The 24098-nt window shown below is 38.0% G+C and overlaps 1 protein-coding gene and 1 long non-coding RNA gene across 10 annotated transcripts in view; both read left to right on the top strand.

Annotated features, from left to right (window-relative positions):
* ROBO1 (roundabout guidance receptor 1) overlaps positions 1-24098 on the top strand; it is a 737333-nt gene that overhangs the window by 215252 nt on the left and 497983 nt on the right. The gene's annotated exons all lie outside the window — the stretch shown is intronic.
* LOC311429984 overlaps positions 2538-24098 on the top strand; it is a 66652-nt gene continuing 45091 nt past the window's right edge. The window contains exon 1 of the long non-coding RNA XR_014688488.1: positions 2538-2681. This is a non-coding gene — a long non-coding RNA (uncharacterized lncRNA). The remainder of the gene's footprint in view (positions 2682-24098) is intronic.

Genomic DNA, 24098 nt, shown 5'->3' with positions numbered 1-24098 from the left:
GTGACTCCACCACTTCCCTGGGCAGCCTGTTCCAGTGCCTCACAACCCTTTCAGTGAAGAAGTTCTTCCTAACATCTAACCTAAAACTCCCCTGGCTCAACTTAAGCCCATTCCCCCTCGTCCTGTCACCAGGCACGTGGGAGAACAGGCCAACCCCCACCTCACTACAGCCTCCCTTGAGGTACCTAAAAAGAGCGATAAGGTCACCCCTGAGCCTCCTCTTCTCCAGGCTGAACAAGCCCAGCTCCCTCAGCCGCTCCTCGTAGGACTTGTTCTCCAGGCCCCTCACCAGCTTCGTTGCCCTTCTCTGCACCCGCTCAAGCACCTCGATGTCCTTCTTGTAGCGAGGGGCCCAAAACTGAACACAGTACTCGAGGTGCGGCCTCACCAGAGCTGAGTACAGGGGGACGATCACCTCCCTAGCCCTGCTGGTCACGCTGTTCCTGATACAAGCCAGGATGCCGTTGGCCTTCTTGGCTACCTGAGCACACTGCTGGCTCATATTCAGCCGACTATCCACCATCACTCCCAGGTCCTTCTCTGCCTGGCAGCTTTCCAACCATTCCTCTCCCAGCCTGTAGCTCTGCTTGGGGTTATTGCGCCCCAGGTGCAGGACCCGGCACTTGGCCTTGTTGAACTTCATGCAGTTGACCTCAGCCCATCGGTGCAGCCTATCCAGATCCTCCTGCAGAGCTTTCCTACCCTCAAGCAGATCGACACACGCACCTAACTTGGTGTCATCTGCGAACTTACTGAGGGTGCACAGAACTTACTGTAATAAATAACTTACTGTTAATTAATAAAGAACTTACTGTAATTAAATAACTTACTGAGGTTTCACTGTGCAGTCTGCTTACCTCTGAACACTCACACAGCATATTCTTAGGATATAATTTCCAAATTCATGGCAAGAAACGTATTTTGTGTATTCAGTGCATAATTTCAATATAGTCACACAGTAACAGAACTAGTGCCTTCCAGAGCCAGGTGAGCACAACTACTTGCTGAGAGATGTGGCTTTGGTTTATTCTATATTCCAGACCATACTTGCTCCAGTTACTCAAAGGAAACATACCTGTATGCTTACTAACACAGAAAAATAGTTCTTTTACTCATAATTAATAGGGACATTTTTGTTTAATTAAAAACAATTACTTTAATGTGGGATGGCAGTATGGAAAACTATCAGGATCTCAGTGATGAAAGTTCCAAAAAGATACTAGCTATGGGGAAAAAAGGCATTAAAAGGAAACTGTTGTTTAGTTTTGTCTCTAGTCTTCTACTTTTGTTCTTTTTAATAGTATTCATGCACTTCTGACAACGAACAAGTTATTCCTTTAAGAGTTAGAAAGTACAAAGATGAGACTGAAAGGAGTATTACTGTGAAGTATTTAAAAGCTATTTGTAAAGAACTTTAAGATTCTTGGTATAATATACTGTGGAATTGCACATTTATTTATTTCAATAAGATACTTTCATTACTGTGAGAAAGTTTTTTTCCTTTGTCCTCTTACTGGTTTGATGTTATAGTAAAATGCTAAAGTAAAAGAATGTTCTTAATTCTGAAGTTTTAGTTGAGAAAGCATTTTGACTTGGACCTGAGCCATTCAAGCTACACAACTGTCAACTACAATTGTTATTCTGGTGATTTGGAATCAACTCTTCATGCTTCACAGGTGACAAGAAATTTTGCTTCGTTTGCAAACTATGCATGCATGGGATATGAGTTTGAATTTCAGAGGGTTGATCAAAATAACGTAGGGAAGCTCCATTCATGCATTAATTCTTTTAATGTAGTTATTCATGTGTAGTATAAAGTTACAGTGTAAATTTCATTTTATAAGGAATATTTATTTAGACAGCTCAGTTTAAACATCTGGTACAAAAACAATTCCAGAATCCTGCTGCAAAAAACAGCTCAGTTTATTCTCATGTCATGGGAAATGCAACTATTACATTCAGTGAGATGAATGTTGGTAGGTACTGGCCATAGAACAGCTCTTGTACTTTTCAGATGAGTATTTTATGCAACAGGATACATATGAGCATCAAATCCCAAAGTGAGGTGATGGGGCAAGGAATGGTTTGGGAATTCTCACACTTTGGGGTAGTCAGCTGTCTGCAATTGCTCTGCGGTTTGAATGAGTGCACACCTGTTAATAAAAGGGAGTGAAAGACTGTTACTAAACCAGCTGAGTCACTACGAGTCACCACTATGAGTATTCTGAGTCCATCTATTGAGAGAAATCAGTAGAAGAATACCCTTAGACTGAAGCAATAAACCCACACTTGCAATACTCAAAATTTGCATCTGATTTCCATAACTATTTAACACATTGATCTTTAAATTGTTTTCATTGCCAAGAGTTCAACAGGCAAGGTTGCAAAATAAAGTGCCATTTAAAATTAAAAGGGTATCTATCTGTCAGAAACATAACCATTTTTGGGTTATTTCTGAGGCATATGAGATGAGAAGTGGTAGAATAAATGCAGTACACTCCAAGCAGCAGTGTAAAAAGAGGCCCCTTCCTCAGCTGGCAGAAATAAATTTAGTGATGAGATTGATTCATACCAGCTGTGGATCAGGCCCACTGTCAGAGAAGAATGGGATCAAAAACAGGAGCCCATTAGTAGGATAGTTTTGCTGAAATCAAGTTTTTGGAGTTACTTGGGAGCTGAAGGTATGCATTACAGAATTCTGTAAAGCGTGGGGATATTTTATTTATGTTATAGAAATACCAATGTATTGCTTTTTGGCTTGGTAGGTTTCATTCTCAACTTTCTAGTCTGAGCTTAGTTTGGGCTTGTAAAGTATTTCTGTTTTGTTTTGTTTTTTTATTATTTCTGTTAAATCCTGTAACCCTAGCAGTAATGTTTAGATGCTGAATACCTCAGTCTAGTCAGGGAAGATTGTTGCTGAATTTCACTGGAAAACTGATGAAATAGCCTGAGAAGGTACAAGCCTTCACAGAACCACTCAGTGATTCATGTATGTCCCCTTGCAGGGGCAGGGAGGAGGAAATAATGAGGTGAGAACTAGGTTATCCCAGCAGTTTTTTCCTGAGGAGTTAATAGAGTGGTGGTCTTTAGCGTTGAGTTGGTAACTGAAATTGGTTGGCATGGTAAGATGAAGTGAAGGTAACACTTTTTTTTTTTTTTTTTTTTTTCCCCTTCACTGGGGTTCTTCAAACATTTTCTCAAAGTTGTTTGGACTTATGAGGTCAGAGCTTACCTCTCAGACTATTTTGATGTGTTTATTTTTTTTCTGCTCTTCCCCATGTTTTGCTGTTGTTTTCCCCTCTTGTTCCTGTTCTCTCATGTTGATTGTGGTTTAACACAGTGTGTGGAGTGTGTTTGATCTTAGCAAGCAAATGCTCTTGTTAGTAAGCCCAGAATATCAATATGGTAAGCTCACCTACCTCACAGTGTTTTCCCTAGTGAGCTTTAGGAAAGAAGTTTCTAAGAGAGTTTGAATTTTGTTGGTCTCACTGAAGTGAGTAAGGCTGATGAAAAGCAGAAGAATCCTTTTGATTATAAGTGATTGAAGTGTACTTGAGGATTTTACTCTCTGAAAAATAAAGTTGCAGGCCTGTCACCTGAATAAGCTACATACAGTTCAGTGAAGAGCTATTGAAGTAGCATCTTGGTATCAACTGTAAGATAAGTAAATCGTAACTTCATTTATATTCATCGAAACTGTCTAATGTCACGTATTCCTGAATTTAGTAATATGCTGTAAAAATGCGATTAATAATTATGCTGAAAGTTCTTAAATGTCAGTGTGTAGTGTATTAGGTTGCCAGTACTTAGAAGCTATGGCAATAGTAATACTTATTGCACTGCTATAGCCTCCCTGTGAAAACATTCTTAAAAGAAGTTCAAGGAAGTAGTTTAACAAAACTTCTGTTTCTTTAGGTTTGTACTTTTCCAGCTGAAAGAGGCATGTTGGCAGATAACCAGTTTGTGTGTCAAGTTTCTATGTAAAGACAACTAGCATCTTGTTAGTAATTGCCTCTCCTAACAGCAACTGGTGATGAGTTGTTGGTATTTAATGTGTTGTTTTGTTGTTTTTCGTGGTGTTTGTTTAGCATCAACAGCTGCTGTCTCAAAGTGTTCTAGCATATCTCTAAATGATCATCAGCCTTGTGAAGTATGAAGGGCACCTGCTCAGTCATCTGACTTTAATCCTTTGGAAACACACTTTTGCTCGTGATCATACCAAGTTCATTTGTTTTACATGTAGCATCACCATTGGTCTATGATGTGTGCAGCACAGTTATTCCTCGTCTCCGATTTTTTGTGTGCTGTAGTGGGATTTTTTGCAGTGAATGTGCTTAGCCAAGCATCTGGGCTCTGAAGTTCAAAATTATGGTTCTGAAGACATGCTTCTTTCTAGCTTGTAAAGCTAGAAATGGTAGGCATGGTATGCCTACAGGGTATGATATCCTTTAATTCTGGCATATCTTTGATGGTGTGGGCGCCTTATTCCTGGCCATCTGTATGCCTTTAAGAGCTTCAATGAATCAATAATCTCTGTGAAGTATTACATGTGTGAGAAGTCTCTATAGGATTAGCTCACCTGTGGGGAACATAGTTTCCTTGCTTTAAAACGCTCTCCTCCATCATGGTCAATAGAGGTCACTTTCAAATTCTACTTACCTTCAGATCCTGTTAGCAAGGTAACTAACTCTCTTGAAGCTCCAGTAGCTCCATTTGGAAAGAGTGGGGCGTCACCCTCTTTTGGGTACTGTCAACGGCATTAACTTTATTTTACATTTTAGAGGATGTGTATAACAGTCTGTGGAAAAACTGCCATACGTGTTATGTATTTAAAGCTCGGGCAACACTTTACTCTTGCAAACAACCTCTAGGAAGCCGTAATCAAACATCAAGGCCCAAATCTCTGCCATAAGATGAATATTACCAAGTTTGTTAGTTTTGTGAAATCTTAAACTAAAGAGGCTATATCCTTCTGAATCAGATAGATAGTATCACTGAGTTACTTCAAAGGGAAAACTGAGAGCTGTAAAGATATGGTTATTGTGGAAGTAGATAAGAATAAAAAGAGTTTAAGGGCATAGATGAGACTTGGCTTGAGCAGGGAAAAGCAATGATAAAAATGGCTAGGTGATCATAGCTTCTAATGCACTGCCAGGGGAAATAGCACAGGTTGTCACAAGGTGCTACTTGTGCTATGGCTAGCGGAAAATGGTACCAGAAGACTTTGAAATTATTTAAAGCAAAGCAATGGAGTTCAACTGTCCTAACACTAGTTTTAATTGTCACTTTAGACTTTAACTGTGAGCCTCATTCCTATTTTTGATACAGAAGCAATTAAGAGAATATAGGCAGCACTTTTCAAGATAATGTGATCATCTGTCACTGCAGCCTTTTTTTTTTTTTTTTATAAATCTCAATTTTGTTTCCTTTCTTTGCTGACGGCTAAGTGAATTCTTTAGATATTGAAGAGCCTTTCTGATTAGCTGTAATGAAGGGCCAGATCCCTGGTTGTCTGTGTTCCCCTTGCAAGGTTGATGTGAGGAGAGGGGAAATCAAGGGTTATGATAGGAACATAGGCACAGGGGATTGCTCTTCATCTAGTGCTGTTGCTTGATCTGACTAATATACTAATATATACAAGACATAACTCTGGGGCACACAAGGGCGGGGCTGCTACTTGCTGGGAACTCCTTTGAGTGGCCTGAGCAAGGAGCTGAAAGTAAGCTAGTGCATCCCATGAGCATGAGCACTGTGTTCTGCAGCCAGAAGTCATTTTCAGTTAAACACTACTGCATACATTGCTATTAAAATTTAAAGAATTAAGTTCTAACTGTGATAAAGACAAATTACTTGCTTCCTTATGACTGGATGCTAACAATAAGATTGTAATAGTGAACTCAGAGCAGCTTCTGCTAAGCTATAGGTCTTCTTCCTCAACACATCTTTGTTTTCTGGTGTTCAGCATCTATTTCCTCTGTGGTTAAAGTTGACTTTAAGTGAAATGACAATGCTGGCAAACACTGGAGAACTGTGGAAGTTGGGCTCCTTGCTTTTTAGTGCTGTTGCAGAAAGTCAACCACTGGAACTTGAGGTTACCACACAACAAATTTTTCAGCTTTGCTTTTGTCTTTTCCAGACAGCTGAGTAATTGCCCAGTCTCTTAGGTATAGATCCCAGTTAATGATTATCTTGTTGCTTTCCTGACAGATGCTAAACCTGCTACAAATTAAGTTGTCTACTTGTTTTACCAAGCAAGTGGGGCTATGATAGTTAATTCTTAAGCTAATGGAGAAATAGGAGGAACGTGGAATGTTTGCTGGAACATGAACCAAAACTTTGGTCATGGAAGCCTACAGGGGTTGGGTTGGGTTTGGTTTTCCTCTGAATTTTGTGTGGAATTCGATGCAGCTCAAGCAGTAAAGTCGTCATAGATTTCCCTTCATCCCTGCTTACTAGATGGGAAGCCAAAGAAACTGCATGAAGGTTCCAGCACTGCCCTTCCCTGATACAAGGCAGGTGATAGCATGGCATTGTTGGTTAAACCTGGGGAGAGTCAGTCAATACGCTGCTCTTTGTATGTGTGGCTACCTCTGGTAGGTGTGCTCTTGCATGCATGAGCCTGTCTCCTTGGCTCTGGAAAGATCATTGAACAGCAAGGGTAGCTCCTGATGTGGACAGAGTCTGGATGCATCTGCATTGGTCTTATCTTCTTTTTGTAATCAAGCTACAGAACTAAAAACATTTTCGAAATTCTGTAAAACTTTTCTACATGAATATTAGTGAGTCGGGGACCTAACACTCACCATTTAATCATGACTATAAAGTCCTGCTTGTCTACAGAACAGTTCCATTCTGCAGAAGGCATTGATTAAACTTCATTGCGATACTATTTCTGTATGTTTTCTGTTTCTTCAGCTATGTTTTTTTACCAAGTGTGTTATTATCCCTTCCACAACTGAACCTTCTGGAAAGGAGCAAAAGCTTCAGGGGGAAGAGGGGGGCAGCTTTTGTCATTTTAAATTTCTCACAGATTGCTCAGGGTAGCAAAACAATGAATGTTTCATTATTACCATAATAGATTAAAACATCTGCAATAAATAATGCTGATGGCTATTTGTGATGGCACAAAGTATTGTTTTTGTTCTCTTTTATAAAATTACAGCTCATTAACTGTCATAAAGCAAAGATACCATAAATAAAACAACTAGTAGTGTTTCATTTCCCAGAAATGTGAAAGCCTGCTGGTTGGGAACTTTGAAAAGTTTGTTTTCACAGCTGGAGCAGTCAAGTATCTGAGTATGTTAGGGTCTGTCACTTCTGTGGCAAGAGAAATTATGAGGATTCAAACAATTTGTTGGTCCTCATCACAAAGCTAATATTGCTCTTATCTTCCTTCTCATCATGAAGTGCTTTCTACTTAGATTACAAGACACCTGTACTGAGCAATAAAAATATTTTTAAGTAAATCAGTAATTATAGAATGTTTATTAATTGAAAAGAGTAATTAGGTAAGTTGGTCTGGCTTCCAAAATAATAGAAACCATGGAGTAGTTGCCCACATATGTCCCCATGTTGAACCAAATTTGTATTTAGACCTTTTTTAAAATGGCACTATAATCTTAATAGCAAGTTGTTTATAATAATCCAATTGGTCCTTCATCAAAGATCACCTCATCTCACCTGAGATCACTGCAGTTTTATGTGTGCTCAATTTTCAAGCCATGAGAACAGACTTGAAGTGGATCGCTTACCTCACAGATGTGCAATGATGTAACTTCATATTTGTTTCCAATTTATTTTCCATAGACAGGCTTTTACATAAAAAGTTCATTCAAAAAGTAAAATAATATGAACCATACCTCGTGTCTCAAGTTCTGAACAGTGGTTCAAGTTTACAGTCCCAGATTTTCTCCCGCGAGTCTTGGTATTTGTGACAGTTATAATCGTGTGGTAGTTACGGGATCACTAGGAATTTTTTCCCTGGCCAGGACACAAGTTGGATTCGTGGTGGAGCTGTGGGCTGCACACATGCTGCGTCTCGTGGTGGAACACTTGAGCCCACAGCTGTAGGCTGCACAATAGGAAATCCTCCTCTGAATTTAACATTTCTCAACATTAAGGCTAAATCTGTATTTTGGCTGTAGCTGTGTATACTTTGAAACAACAGAGTGATGCACAGCACTGTTTGTTCCTTAGGCAGTTTAGGATTAGATTAAAAGAACTTGTGTGGCAGTCTGAATCTAAGTATTTGGATGTCTGCACAACGTAATCCTCTAGTTCAAGGTTCATCAGACATCAGATGACAGGGTTTTTATTGTTGTTTGGTTGAGCTTTTACTGGGGTTGCAGTGTGTTTTTTGTAGCTTTATTATTATTTCATATATGACAGATTATGTTTCTGATACTATAAGTATCAGAAATACATGTCCATTGTAGGATTCTCTTCCAAAGGAGAGTGTGGAGGTTGTAAACTTGTAGGAACCCTGAAAATAGCATTTTAGGTTGCAATATTTAGGATCACATGGAAGGGGGGAAAAAAAAAAAACAACTCCACTAGAGTATTTAATAAGAAAGGAAGTACTTGCAGAACATGTCACCATAAATAGGATACTGATACTTCAAGGGAAGTATCAGTTCTGTGTTTAAGTGCAAATGTTTTCTTGGGGATCTGCTACCGGTCGCCTGTCTGAAAGAGGATACTTGGCTCTGTGATCATATTTACCATCTACTGGTTGATCCTCCTGGTGATATTCCTGTTTTTGAAACTGTCAATGTAGAAGGATATAGTTTTGTTAGTTAACTTTGAGTTAATTCAGTGTTACAGCAAGGATGCTTGCATAGGATTGGGGAGTTATAGGCATATTTTGGACAAACAATAAGCCCGAGGCTCTTCAAAGGGTGAGGAGGTCTTCAGGATACAGGCAGGCTGTCTGCTCTTGCTTCTGCTAATGACACTGATAATCCCTTGCAGAGTTTCCATTTGCTTGCAGGTTGTTCTGCAGGAATACTTGACCCTGTTTTCCCTCCTCTAAGACAATGTGGTGATTTTTTGGAAATATGGAAAACATCCTCTTGTGCTGTTCTGAAAATTAGATGAAACTCCAACTTTGCTGCCATCCAAGACTTAGGTTAATTTCACTGATGTTAACTTTGGCTGAGTTTTTGACTTTTGGATACATTAGTATGATATATTTCTAAGTATGATACATTTTCTAAGTCACATTTTTAAGAATGTGTTTCTGGATGAAGAGTTCAATACAGATTTCAGAAAGAAAAGATTATAATGTGCATTGGACACATGCGTCATCGCTAGATATTTCTTTAAAATCTGGAGAAGAAAGGACAGGATAACTGAGGTGGGGGTTCATTTTTCTGAGCAACATACAGCTTTTTTTAAGCAAAAACACTCTTAATTATATGAAAAGGAATGATGTAATTGTGTTCTTGTTTTATTATCTACATGGGGATAGTAAGGGATGGTGTGACTTGTTTTGAGTATTTGTTCCTCTCCTCCTCAGTTCCTTGCTCCTTTGTGATAGTTGACATCTTTCATGCTTGGGCACAAATTCTGGCTGGGCTGAACAATTACACTAACTGCTTTTACTGTCTCTTTGTACATGTTTGTAATGTACAAAACAGCTGCATCTTGAAAACATCAGCTGCTCCAAGTGAATGTGCATACGTCAATGTTGTGCAAGACAGCTTTGTTTGGGAGAAGTATCCAGAGCTCTGGAAGCAGTGTAGTCCCACTGTAACTGGTCTAAGCAGGGCCATCGTGGTTGCTTTTAGGTCTGAAGCTATTTGCTTTGGATGCTTGAGATGTTTCTGAGCACAGATCAATAATATATGGTGCAGTGCAGATGTTCCTTGGCGTATGATACTTGGCACTGCTGTGTGGAATCACTTCAGTGGTCTGAAGCTTTTTTTGAATAAGAGTATCTCTGTCCTTAAGTAGTATCAGAGGATGGCTAAGAACCATTGATTTCAGATAGAAAATATAGACTGGAACCTATCCCCATGCACTTCAACGTAGAAGGTAATCACTACAAATGCTTAATATTGTTGATGAGCAACTGTATATTGCATGACCCTATTCACTGACCTGCAAACCTAAAAGGTTCTTCTGCATTTATTTCCAGGAAAAAAAAAAAAAAAACTTTCTGAAGTATAGCAGGAAAGTGTCTCCAAGCAATTTACCCATAATAAAAAGCTTGTCACCACAATGCAGAACACATGGACCTATGGAGAATTTGTGCATGTCTGTGCTGGTGTGACAATGATCTCAGTGGACCATAACTTAATCTACACCCTGGAATGTGCTAGACAGCTTGCCTGAATCTGGGAGATCCTGGCACTGAGCCTGCTATCTGTACCTTGTGTCAGCTATTCCTGAGTTATTTCATCTTCTGCTTCCTTCCTATTATGATAGCAATCTCTAAAGAAACACTTGTTCTACTGAGCAGCCTAAATTACATCTGTGATCATGACATGCAGATGCAGCAATTCTTGTGTTCTGCAGAATCTGACTGCTCTCAACTAATTGCAGCTGAGATTGGCTGAGGACATCCAAATCAAAAAGTATTTTACAACCTAAGGTTATCAGGTTGGTTCTCTTTATATGACGTCCCTGAAAACCACTGCCTGTGTGACACTTGGCAGAAACATGCAGAGAAATCTCATGGTCTGGAAGAATGTGTGTACATGTGTATTTTTTGTATAAATACACACATACTAACTATAGTTGCAATATAGTGTAACAGAGATAAGAGGTCTGAAAGCATAGGGCTAAGAAGCTGGCATTGCCCAGTTGTAAATGTCCGTTTGTGAGCCTGCAATGTGCACCTTAATAATCCAGGAATGCCCTTAGAGCTAAGGATAACAGACCAGCTATGTGCTGTGGGTTGTGAGGTTTCTTGGAGGTGTTGGGGAAGAGTGCTAAGTATCCAGTGATATCTAGTATCTAGTGATCCCATGTCTGGATTGATTTGCAAGTCAGCTGTATATAATGTACATGTAATGTACATTAATGTACATGTAATAATACTTATAATTACTGTCTACTTAAAAGTGGCATTTGAGTACTTTGTTCATTACTATGCAGAAATAAAGAATTTTCTCAGTGACCTACAGATGGCAGACCAATATAACAGATAAGCAATGTGCTTGAAGCATATTTCTCTGAATATTAGAAACATAGTACACCCTATTTATGAAGGTCCTCATGGAGAACGATGTTTTAACTAGGTCACTATAAAACTTAAGCACTTCTGCAGTTTCTTGCTCAGCCTCAGAATGTGTTCAAGATATTTTGCTTTGTGCTATAAAATACATTCAAAATTAAATCCAAAAGTTCTAAGTTGGAAATGTTTTAACTATTGGTGGGCTTGCTGAAGATGTTGATAATCAAAGCTGAGCATGCACAGTAGCCTGTATAGATGGGCTTGTACATAGTTTATGCTTCAAATGAATTTCTTTGGTATGAACATTTCACTCGTTACTTATACCCTATTTATGTATTGTGTGGATCCAGGAGGTTTGCTCCCTGCCCCCTCATGAAAGACAGTAAGTTTGTGAAACTTAGTTTTATTTTCAATAATTAAATAAAAAGCAAAAATACTTCAAAAAAAACATTTGGTCCAGAAGGAAGAATCACGGATACAATAAAGCTTTACTTTCTCTTCATTTTGCGTACTGAATTTTAGTGGATGATTTGATACTCTTCTGAATTTTTAGCTCATAAAAGATGAAATTCTAGAAGTCCTAAAATAAATGAGTCTTTTGCCTCATTTAGACAAAAAGAACTTACATGGGGGAGGAAGGGGGAAATTTCATGATAATGTGGGGTTACCCAACCTTGTTGTTCAGTGAATGGTTAACAGAAAAAACATCTTAAACTCCATACTCTCTCAAGTGTTTGTACTTACTGATTAATGCGTCATTTTTAAATAGTTGGAAGAGAAAAAGCAGTAGTATTTGGTATACCTTGAAAAATGGCTACATGGCTAGAAAGACAAACTCACTTTATAGAAGTGTTTTAGTGTTTTCTAAGGATTGTAGATTAAAATAGGTATATTTAAAATATTGCAGAGGATGGAAGTGATTACAACCTGTGACATAAGGCACTACTCAGGAAATTGAAGAACAGGGGCTTAAAAGCAGACCCCAAACAATGGGCTTACCAGACTCTCTCACAAAATGCTTCAGCAACTCTTTTTTTTTTTTTTTTTTTTAACTAAAAAATGCTCAGTTTCAACTAACTGACTGGAAAATATTTTGACATATTTTTGAACTGTTTTATATTATGGAAATCAAACAGACTGTCATGACAGATTACCATGTAGGAAAGAAGAAACAACGCTGGTTTAAGAAACAACTGCAGGTCTGTGGTCTGTGCTCTACCATGCTGTCATGGCTAAGGCTGTCCTAACTACTAATCCAGAAGTGTTGTTATGCCTGTTAAAAATCCGGTGAACCGAGAGCTGCTACATCTAATTCGTTTGGATGAGGGCATATTGACTCCACAAAGTATCAGGGGAGTTATATGCAGTCCCTCTGATCTGCTCCTGTGCTGAGAAACCATGACAGTCATGGTCTGCTCTAGCTCATCTGCATTATCTACCATGCATATGTTGGAGTGGGAAAAAGACTGAATTTGCCAGTACATTAACTTAAAATGTGAAGGGGAAATGTCTGCTACAAAGATGAAATGTCAAAAGAGGCTGCTGAGGTGTGGCCCCTTAGGTTCAATATATGTTAATAAAAGATTCTTGCTGTGTCTTTAAGGTAGATGAGGAAAGTGGTCTTGAAGGTCTGCCTCTATAAGAAGCCCCAAGTGAGAATGATGAGTAAGGGGAGAGGGGTGGTGACCAAGATAATTAATGCACCCTGATGCTAAGGGTGGAACTTCAGCCACACAGGAAACTGGCTAGGGGTTACGTTGTTTCTTTGTGCATGTATCTGTGTTTTCCTCTAAACTGGGAATTATATTCAATCATAGTGAAAAAGGGAGGAAATGATCTTAATTTGAAAATGGCTGTGGTTGTGATGCCAATCTTCCCTATCTTCAAACACCAAGAAGCAAATAAGAATGAGTAATGAAATGGAAAAATTGGTCAAGTTCTACAAGTCTTTCGCTGACTCACATAAAGAGGCTTCTGAATCAATGTTAAGTTGATCTGGCTTCATACAAAATGAACAGCAAACTTTTAAATTATCATTATATGTGTCTACAGTCTGAGTTAGAGCCTCACAACTAGAAATTCAAATGCTAAAAATGTGAATTGTTTAGTGCTGTGAAGTGCTGTTTGTCATAATTGTTGAAGAGATGGGTTCTGACCCGTTTTCCTTCTTCAAGCTTAGAAACTCAGCTTTCTCCCCCATATGCCAGCATATATTATTCTTGTAGCAACAACTGCATGGCCCAAGTTACTTTGAAAGGTAATACTTACAATGTGCTTTTCCTACAATGTGACCTAGCAGTTACATGACAGGAGGTTAGTGAAGATTATAGAAGCAGCTGTCTGCCTTATGCCACTCCCAGGCATTCTATGTGCCAGACTTTGAGGATCTGACAGAGCAAGGCATGTTACAGCCAATGTCTATTCTTTTTAAGTATCTGTATGAGTATAAAGAAGTCAAAACAGTTTGAGGGATCCTCCTACTTTGTTTCACTAGATCGCCGTGACTCTGACATCCCCAGTTTGCAAGTAAAAAATATGTGCTGCTGCTTTTCAAAAGCTACTATGGGGAGTTCCCCAAGTATCTACACAGGGAGGAAGAAAAAGTGAACTGGGATCAGTTTTATTTTTTTCTATCCAAAATTTTCATTTACCTAGAGAATGCGGAGAAAATGTAAAACTGTTCTTATTCTACTTGTCTCTTTGATTTTCATGTAACAGTATGCATAAGATTTGAGCCTGCAGTTTTACTATGTGCATATGTATGGCAGCACCTGTGTGGAACCATGCTGACTTGAGTTGAGGCACCATGTAGACACAGAAATCTGCCCACCCATAAGTTGTAAATCTCTGGATCAGGAACATAGCTTGTTTATTGGGTGTCTTGAAGGAGTAAGGCATTGGAAAGTGCCTGTAGGGTGACAGTGTATACACTATATGTTTTCCCACACAATCACACCAAGGCACGATGTTCCTGACCAGGAACTAGCCCCCATTTCTGTACATGTGATGTTCAACCTGATGACTGTGGTGCTTGCTTTGAAGTAAGGGCAAAGAAAATCTTGCTGTGGTAACTCTGTTTTTTAACTGGTTTTATACTGCTAAAAGGAAAATAAATAGAATGCAACTTTCAGACTCCATTCTTTTTTAACTGAAAATGCATCTTTGTTGTCGTTACTGCCTTGTTTTGTTATTGCTATTTCAGTTTTTGTCTAGAGGTGAGTTTCTGGAGATAAGTTGTTCTTTACAGCAAGATAAATAGAGGTAATGATCCCTTATCATTGTTTTGAGCCCTTGAGGGAAAGAGGCACAGCTAAAGCACCTTGCAAGAAACTGCATCCACCTGTTCTAACCTGGCTATGCAACCTCACATGTGTTTTATCCATCTTATCTCAGAGTTACAAGTCTGGTTTGCTTGGGTACCACCATCAAAGGAGACTGTTGTACCCAAACAGCAGCTGTGTCTGAGGCCTGGGCCAGGCCTCACAAGAGCAGACCAGCAGCCGTGTCTTCTGCCACACCTCCCTCCTTCTCTCTAAGCATCAGATGTACATCAAATACACTTGGGATATTTTTTATTGCATGCAGCTTACATTCATTTTGCCTTTAGCGATCATAATTCTGTCTTGACTGATGTAATTAGTTCTTTTTCATATTAATTTATTTTTATGTAGAGGTGATAAAACAAAGACATGCAATGTAACATAGGGCTGAACTTGCTGATGAAAAGTTTCATGTTGCGCTCCAGCTTTCATGTGAGTGAGTCCCGCTATGGTCTCTAGCTTATCTAAGGCTTGTCTCAAGTTTGTTTCATTATTTAATCAAGACTAAAAATTGTTTTCTGTTAATAATCAAGGGTATCAAAGAGGGCTGTATCGTGTTTCTATGTTTTGAGAAGGCTGCAAGTAATTATCAGGAGGCTGGTAATTAAATACATGTAGTCTTACCTGTCTCTTTCAACTGAAATTTCAGAAGCAGAGTCAGCTTATCTGAAGTTATATAGAAGATAAAAGTAGCAGTAGCATGTATTAAATATAGTTGTGTTTTTTTTTTTTTTTTCAATGCAGAGACACTCTTGCTTATGAAAGAATTAACGTCTGTGGGGAAGCCTGTGGTGGGTTCTTTAGACCCAACGCTAACCAGAATGCTATCAAACACTAACAGGTCACATTTTATTAGAACATAAGTTAACTGTTATATACCCAGGAGATTTGTCTTGCATTAAAATGGAATAAAACCCCAACGGGTTAAGACATGACTGTCCCTTCCTGCTGTGTCCTTGCAGCATGGGTCTGTGAGGTCTTGCCCTCAGCCCAGCAGTAAGCGCGCCCTGTTCTCTAGTCTGCTGCAGCATGAGGCTGGGTGCATTGCCTCTTGCTTCACCCTTTGGACTTGACTGCATCCTGCTGCCTTTGGGCTTTCTTTTCCTAGACCTTGCTTGGTTGGTCTTGAGGAACTTGGAGTAGTCTTTGACTACTCCAAGGAGCAACTGGAGCTGGGTTGCTTCTTGTTGAAAAAAGTAACAGGGCTGGGAAGAGGCTAGAAATTAATGTCCAAAATGTGACAGTAGACAGAAGTAAAATAGTTCGTAAAAGTATCATCTAGATTTATTATCTCTTTCTGCTAGAGTGGGACACGAAAGAAGGTTAGGAGGGAGGAGGACAGTTTTTTGGGGAGGAAGGTTAGACTGTTAATGCAATGTAATTGGTCACTTTGTTTATAGGCACTGCATTCTGCTGCATTATCCTTAGAGAAATTAAGAGCAACTCTGATATGCCTTTAGTACTACAATTTCAAAAAATAGTATGTGCATGAGTATAGTTCAGCAACTTCTTTGATGTTTCACAGTTATCCTGTAATATGCTTGTGATTTAATTTCCATTAAATGTCACTAGCAGATTAATCTCTCTTAAAATGCCAAAGAGGAAAACAAATTAATGATTTATTATCAAATAATTTTAGTGCTGGATGAGCAGAATGTAAGAAAAGCTGATCTTGCTCTAAATCAAGGATACAACCTGTTAGGCAGGTTTATGTAGAAGGGATTGAAAACTTAAATATTTCTTTTCTCTAACTATACATTGATCCTCCTCTGAATAAACAACTGTCCTGGTATCTGATGGGAGAATAGATCATATATCATGAGAAGGATTGTTGTGGCATATGTGGTAAGCATTCATTTCTTAAAGGGTTTCTTAAAAGACTATCTTTATTTCTTTATTTATTTATTTTACTGGGGCATGTTTTGGATGAACTGAATTACACCTAACTTGGATAGCTGCAGTTGTACCATGTGACATTTTAATGTTGAAATTGGTTTACTCATGATATGCTGGAAGCCTCTTTTGTTTCCCACAACCTGTTTTTTGTTCTAGTACACTGAAGACTTTGTTCTAACAGTGGACTCTAGGGAAACAATGATAAACTGTCTTGCCATGTATTTTTTTGAAGTATAAGAACAATATATTTTTAACTTCTTCAGTCTTGTTTGCAGCAATGTCATGGGATTGCTTAAGTAGGTCTACCTTCATGTGATGCAGTAGGGGCACTCTAGCAAGAGCAGGGACAAGAATATCCTGGCACTTAACACTTAATGAAAAGAAAGAATAAAAAAGTGTCCTCAAGATACTTGCAAGTATTTCCTAGGCTTTTCTTTTTATGTTTAGGTGGAAAAAAAAAAATGTAATAAGGAAAGGAATAAAAATAGGACAAATAGAAAGGCTTTTCTGCTGACCTTCTAAAAAGCTATAGTTCTGGCAAATGGTAGAGGAACTGATTTGGGTGCCTTGTGTGCTTGTCTTTGATTCCACTTTTCCACTCCACCCCCTAAAAAATAATTTTAAGGACAACAGATGTTGTGACTGTAAAACATATTTTCAGTGGCACTTTGAGCTGTTAAGTGCTATAAGCATGAGAATGGCCCCTGATGTGGAAGTTGAAGAGTTACTGTGCTACCACAGTAGGCAAACTTCCTCCTTTCAGGGTAATCTAAACTCCATTAAAACCAATGGTTACAGCTTGAAGTAGCATTCCTGCTGTATAGGAACTGTCACAAAGGGGTGTATTTCATGATAATCTGTCCATCTAAAACTGATAATGTACAATTATATATATTTTTTGTTTTATCTCTTGCTGGTTTCTATTACTAGTGCTCTTATGTCTAATTCAGTCTTTTGATTCTACTTGAATTTTTTTTAAAGGTAACTGAAACGTAACTGAAACTCATGATCTTTGCCTAAGTAGAACTCTTTTTTTTCTTTTTTTTTCTTTTTTTTCTTTTTTTTTATTGGACTGTAACATTCAGTTAATGCTGCTTAAGTTCTTTCATTGCTTGTTTAACAGAAATTGTACAGACAAAAATATACCCTAAGTTCAGATAGTGTTTGCTTGGGCATGTCTCTTTTCTCTGAAAATGGTGGAAACACCTGCAAAGGCATAGAGTATCTTTCTTTTTCTGTTCTATAGTTGCCCGGACTAGTGACAGCTCTGGCAACCTTTAAAGACAGAATTCAGTTGCATAAATGTGCATGTGTGTTGTGACTTTGTTTCCTTATAGTATCCTTCTTAGTTTCCAACTTCTTTTGTCAGAGATGTCCCATAGAATCCTGTCTCCTGTGCCAGTTACATGTATAATTTCTGGGATACCCTGGAGTGAATAAGAGAGCTGGAGACTAGGAAGAATATCATAAGCCACCCAGATGTTACTAGGCACTTGTGTTAAGGCAATTGTATGCAATAAAACTAGGCAAATCTTTGCATCATACACAAAGGTCATTATCCAGTTGGTAATATTAAACTCATTCCCTGACGTTCTTTCTGAGGGTAATGATGCTCTTATCAAAGGGATGTTACTAGAACGGTAAGCATAATATCAGATGTAATGTTTCCCTTGATTTAAAATCAATGCTCCTAAAAGAGTAGAAACTCTGATCTGAAAAAATGCTGAACACCATACCCTGAAGGAAACCAAGGCCTCTTTCATCATTGTGTCAAATCACATTTTGCAGTGACATACTCTTATGTCACTTAACTTAAACCTTTGAAGTCTTGTTCATAGTTACCTTTCCACAGTGCAGTTAGTAATGTTTATACTCTAATTTCTATAGCAGATGGACGTAGTCTATACATACATTGGAAAAGATGAATAGTAAAGTGCAATCGGTGCTGCCATCATCTATCTCAGCAATAATTCTAACAGCAAACTGAGCTAGGCTGGGATTTGGGAACCTGCCTTGGAGATTTCAGCAGTCTATAGTGGCTGGTGATGTACAGTATGAAAAAAGGATTTGAAGGAATGCTTCTGATCTTCAGTATGGAGTTGATAATGGGGGTTTTGTATGTTCTGTCAGGATGTTAAATCATTTCATGTGTGATTATGCATTAATGATACTACTTTTCCATTCAAATATTGTGGTAAAGCAATGATATTTTATCACAAAATAGGCTTTAATGTGCTTGAATTCCTTGTCCCTAGCACAGAACATGGTGTGAAAGACTATAATACTGGGTATTACTCATTGATGCATTTTATATGCAAACCTTTTTAACTCCTAACAGAGACCTGGGGAGTCTCAACTTCCCCTTCTACATAGCCCTTGTCTTTAATAGCTAACTCCAGACTTGCTTTTCTATTTAGAGTACAGCTAGATATTTGGTATGTTCTTTATGACCCACAATCATGTAGTCCCACAGCTCGCAATGGGAGACTGAGTGGTTCAGGAGGTCATTCCACTCGAGGAAGTAGGCTCTCTTGCTTAATGGGCACTAAGGGCAGGATTCATCTCTTTCAAGGCAGTTAGAGAGAAGCACTCTGGGAGACAATTAGGATTGTTTCTTTCCTTTGATTATGGAGAAAACATAAGAACACTGTTATTATAAGCTTTTGCAAGCAACTTGGATTCATGTCCACACAAAAATAAAGTTTCTTCTGCTTAAGTCTCAATAAATTGCACTTTTCTCCTGATGTTAGATTTCAAAATAGGAATGATGGATGGAATGCAATTTTTCATGTACTTGTTAAAATTTTTCAGAACTTATTGCTTTATCTGCTTGTATCATGCACTTAGAGTTGAGAGGTCTGTGGTATAAGCCTCCAGGTTTAGTGACATTTACTTAACAACTGTGTGCCTTCTGCCTGTAGCTTGCTTTCAGGTTTATAGGTAATATTGTTTATGTCCGTTAAGAGTGTATGTCTTTGTATTTTCCCCCCCTCTGTAAAATAAAGGTGCTGTAACAACTGCAAAAACAGTGGGTTCTGCACTTCTTATTAATGATATCTTACTACAACTAAGTCCAGATGGGGGAAGAGCTTAAAACTGATACTTGTGCTTTCTATTAGAGACATATCCATGGTATTTTAAGTAACTTGGCTGCACATACTAACTTTGAACAAAACAGCTGAATCCTGCCCATATCTATTTTATGTTCAATTAGTTGTGTGTTTTTTGTGTGTGTGTAATCCATCACCCCCTACTAGGGTGAGGTTATTTGAAAACAATACCTATGTAAGGGCTGCCTCTGTGAGGCTGTATATGAAAAGAAATATCTGTATTATTAATGTAAGTTTAATTTGCTCATCAATACCATTGTTTCTTCATGATTAATTTGTTTTCACAGGGACCTCTTAAACAAGGTAGAATTTCAAAGCAGTGTTGGACCATACTTACTGAAGCCAATTTTTCAAGCATTAAAAGGAAGGATTATAGCCAACAAGAGGCAGCTTAAGACAGTTCCTTGTGTTCATCTTTGGAGATGATGAGATATTGGGTCACTGAAATGTTTCCTTTTGAAGGAAAGGAAAGGATCAGGAAAATTCTTTCATTTTAGGGGGATGCCAGATGACATGGAATGAGTCTGCAGAAAGTGGGCTGTAATTTAGTTTTAATAAAGTACAGGTAGCACCAAGCCTGGCTCATGACTTGATGAAAGTCACTAGAAATCTAGTGTAGACAAGGCAGTATGAAAAAAAACTAGACTAGTGGATAAATACTCTTCCTGCTTGCTGAATATAAATATACTCTATCCTTGTCTCATATTCTTCTGGTAGTTTTCTGATGAAATGCATTTTAAATTTAAGAAAATGGGAGTGTTTAGAAATATTGGCATAGTTTTTATTTTTTTCTGTACAGGAAATTGAAACATGAAAACATACATAAAATAACTCTGTAGGAAAATGTTACTCCAGGATAAAGGTGGTGTTAAAACTTATTTGATATGTACATTCAGCTGTGTACCTGTGAAAAAAGAAATGGGGGTAAAAATCATAAAATGCCAAATTACTATATGACCTTAACAGATATGACTTTTGAAGGCAAAACCATGAATTGATTAAAAAATCTTAATTGAAAACTTTGCTTGGAATTTTTTTGGAGGAGAATCATTTAAAAAAAAAAAAAAGCTAAGGTGTCTTAATATGTAATAAAGATACCATCGACACTAAAGTACCATTAGAAATATTACAGTAAAAGGGTCAAAAATAATAGAGCTGGAAAGAATATAAATGATGTTGCAGGAACTTTGTTATAAAGAAAAAAGTTCTTATGAATAAAATATCTAGAAGATGCACTGAGGAAAATAATTTTTAAATAATTTAACTCTTGGGGTTAAAAGACAGCCCTAAATAATTGTGTAACCTAAACAACAGTGCATAATCACTGATGTTAGAACTACTACCTACAGTATACACTTTTAGTTTTGTTTTCCTGTGAAACAGATGTGAGATGCTTGTGAGAAAAATCAATCAAAATTATCTCATTCCTGATTTAAAAAAAAAAAAAAGAAGTTGAAGGGTTACTATAATTAGTTAAGAACTTAGTTAACACTAAATCAGCTTCAGTATTGGGTCAGGACATAAGGACAAGGAAAATTTAAGATTTGCATCTTAATATGGATTTTTGATTTGCTTTGGAAATACTTAGGCATGAAGAGATAGAATCTCTTGAGTTCATTACTGCAAGAAGAGTGGTGAATTGACTAAAATTTTCCTTCTTTGTTCATTTGCCTATTGGGAAGTAGCTTCTGAATCAGATCAGAAAATACTTCTGATCATAAAGTAATTCCATGTATACAAGCAGATGCAGGACTTCTGTTTCTGGTTAAAGCAAAGGCACGCTATGTACCTCCATCAAAGTTTGTTAGTTATTGAGGGTTATTTCCTTCTTGAAAGAAAACTCATTCATACAAACATTTTTAACCTTTCAGAAATAAATGGCCAAATGTTTGTTCTAATGCTAGAAAGGAGGAAATGGTATTTGTTTCACAAAGCAGTGGTTTGAAGGAGGCACCAAGAATTCAGTAATGCTAAGAGTGCTGATTAAATTTATGGATGCTTTAAATATATCTTAGGGTCCATGAGCTTGCAGTGATTCCTCCAGGCTTCTACCCCCAGACAAAACATACTAAGGCTTTCACATTCTCAATGTACCTCAAACTTCCCACGTTTCTCCAGGAACTAAGAGATTTAGGAGAGCAAAACTTTGTAACTAACATGTGAAGAACTGTCCATAGGATGTTAATATCTTGTATTGATAACTAAGAAACTTCATTGAAGAAACCTTTAAGAAAAGCTGCTTTTAATAAAGCTACATTAAATAAAGCTTTTAGCGCTAATGAAAAACAAACTATATGAAGTTTAAAATTTGAATGAAGCAGTATCATTTTAAGGCATGTTATATTACCAAGGCCAACCCTAGGATCCAGTATAACTTTTTTTGTTTTTGCCAAGAAAGAGGAGTGCTGGAGTGTTAGTCCCAACAGCATGTGTCGTACATAGATTAGCAATGCAAACCTGTATGTTTATTTCTGGTGTATGCTTTTCTGTATGTCAAAGAGGTAAATAACTCCCTGACCGGTCAGTTCTGTGACAAAAGACCAAAGTGTGTCCTGGATCTCTGCCCGAATGGAGCTCAGCCTGCAAGAAGGCACTGGCCAAAGCATACCTCTGCTGCCCCAGACCTGCTGTGGGGCCAGAAGGCACAGACCTCCAGGTAATGCCACAGCATTGGAAAAAAGCAAGGGGTTGTTATTAATGCAGTTGACTTTTTCTCTGAGAGGACAAAGTCTAAGTCAGTTTCCATGACACTTTTATGTGTTTGTGAGGCCTGGCTGGAACCCAGGAAGAATTTGTACCTGCAGAAGCTGAATGTGTGTAAAGAGGGCTAGAAAAAAGGTCAAATGACACTTTGTGAAAAAGACTACACATTGTACCTCAAAATCCAAGCACACAAATGGCTTGTCTTTCTATGCTTGCTCATTCTCCAAGCTCCCTTTAGTTGAGTGAGTGCTTGCTCTCAAGCTACATACCAGACTAACTTCTTGCTTCTGAAATTGTGCACCCCTACTGCTTCTGTCAAGGTACTAGGCAGCCAAGCGTGGCTGCCTTCCTTAGGCACAAATCTCAGGGACCTCATCTCTTCCTTTTTTTTTTTTTTTTTTTTTTTTCCTCCTGTAACTCCTTTTCATACACCAGCTCTGGGCATGGGTTTTCACACAATTTGGATTGATGTTAGTCCTATCTGGCAAGGATCTAATTACCATTTTTAGTAATGATGAAAACCTGAGTTTCATTTCACTTCAGTGAAATGATTGCCTTGTGCTGTGTTGGCACTTTTTCCCTGAAGAGGGGAGGAAAAAAGTTGTAACTTTGATGCTATTGACAATGAAGCTATGAAAAACCTCCATTCTAAAAATACGATTACAATAAACTTGCAAGAACAGCTTATTGTTATGGTGTAAAATATACCTCCAGTGACTTTTAAATTTATATTATTGATGATGTTGCCATATGTGAGAGGAATGTGTAAGTGCATATTCTTTGTGCTCCTTCATTCTTTAAGACATTACTTAATCAGTGCTAGAAGCTTCCAACTCATGTTCAGTGTTTGCAATTGTACTCTGAACAGTTAATCTGAAGATACCTAAGTGAAATGAATTAAGAAAAAATAAACACAGCTTTTCCATGTGCAATGTTCTTAATTTTGAAATGTCAGCCCAAGTAAGTCCAGTACAACCAAATATTGATGACAGCGCAATGTTGGTCAATTTAAAAATATTTTAACTCTCTTATTATGCCAAAATAAATAAATAAATAAAAATGGTCATGTGTGAAATGTTAGTGTATACATAAATACTAGTTACTCTTAATGTGATAAGAAAATGCATGATGAAATGATAGTAGGTGTGTATTGTTTAGAAACTGACTTTCTGAAATAGTGTCTCTTTTCTGTAAAATCTCTTGAGATACAATGATGAAACAACTTGTTGAATAGGAATGATTTGGGGATTACTGCTATTTCTATGCTGCAGGCTCTTTCCCAAGTTTGCAAATAGAAGGATGACAGAGGTAAACTACCTTCATTAGGAGTTTGTTGGAAAGTGAGGTGGTAAGGATGCCAATATGTGAATGTGAGATTTGAATATCTGAGTTTCCTACGATTATTGAGAAGTCAGGAGGAACCACAGTAAAAATCTTGTTTTTAACAGCTTTGTTTCACTTTGATTTGTACTCCTATAGTTGAGTGTTGTGGTCTTGTTTTCTTTTTCTTAAGGGGGCCAAGAAGGAAATATTTATCTATATATTGCATTCAGGGCAGATTTACCTACTTGGCAAATTTTTCTGCTAGTGGTAAATAGCATTTGGTGTTAGGACACCTTCAGACTTGATTTTGTTTGTTTTTGTTTTTTTTTCTTGTAGAAATCAATGAGGTGCATTAAAGAGCAAGCATTTGTTTTCAGGAGTGCCCATCTAAACATGCAAGCTCCAACATGATGCCTGCACAGTAATGACAGAGCATTGATACATGAAAGGTCAGGAGGGAGGTGTGTCAGGTTGAGTGCAGGCCTGCCAGTGCATGTGCTGTGGTGAAAATATCATCCTTTGTACTTGAAGCAGGCTGGGACCATGGGAATGCTCAGGTACTAGTTC

This window comes from Aythya ferina (assembly GCF_964211825.1).
Source record: "Aythya ferina genome assembly, chromosome: 1".
In the NCBI taxonomy this organism is placed as follows: domain Eukaryota; kingdom Metazoa; phylum Chordata; class Aves; order Anseriformes; family Anatidae; genus Aythya; species Aythya ferina.
The sequence above is the reverse complement of the archived record's forward strand: the minus strand, read 5'-3'. Positions and strand labels throughout refer to the sequence as shown.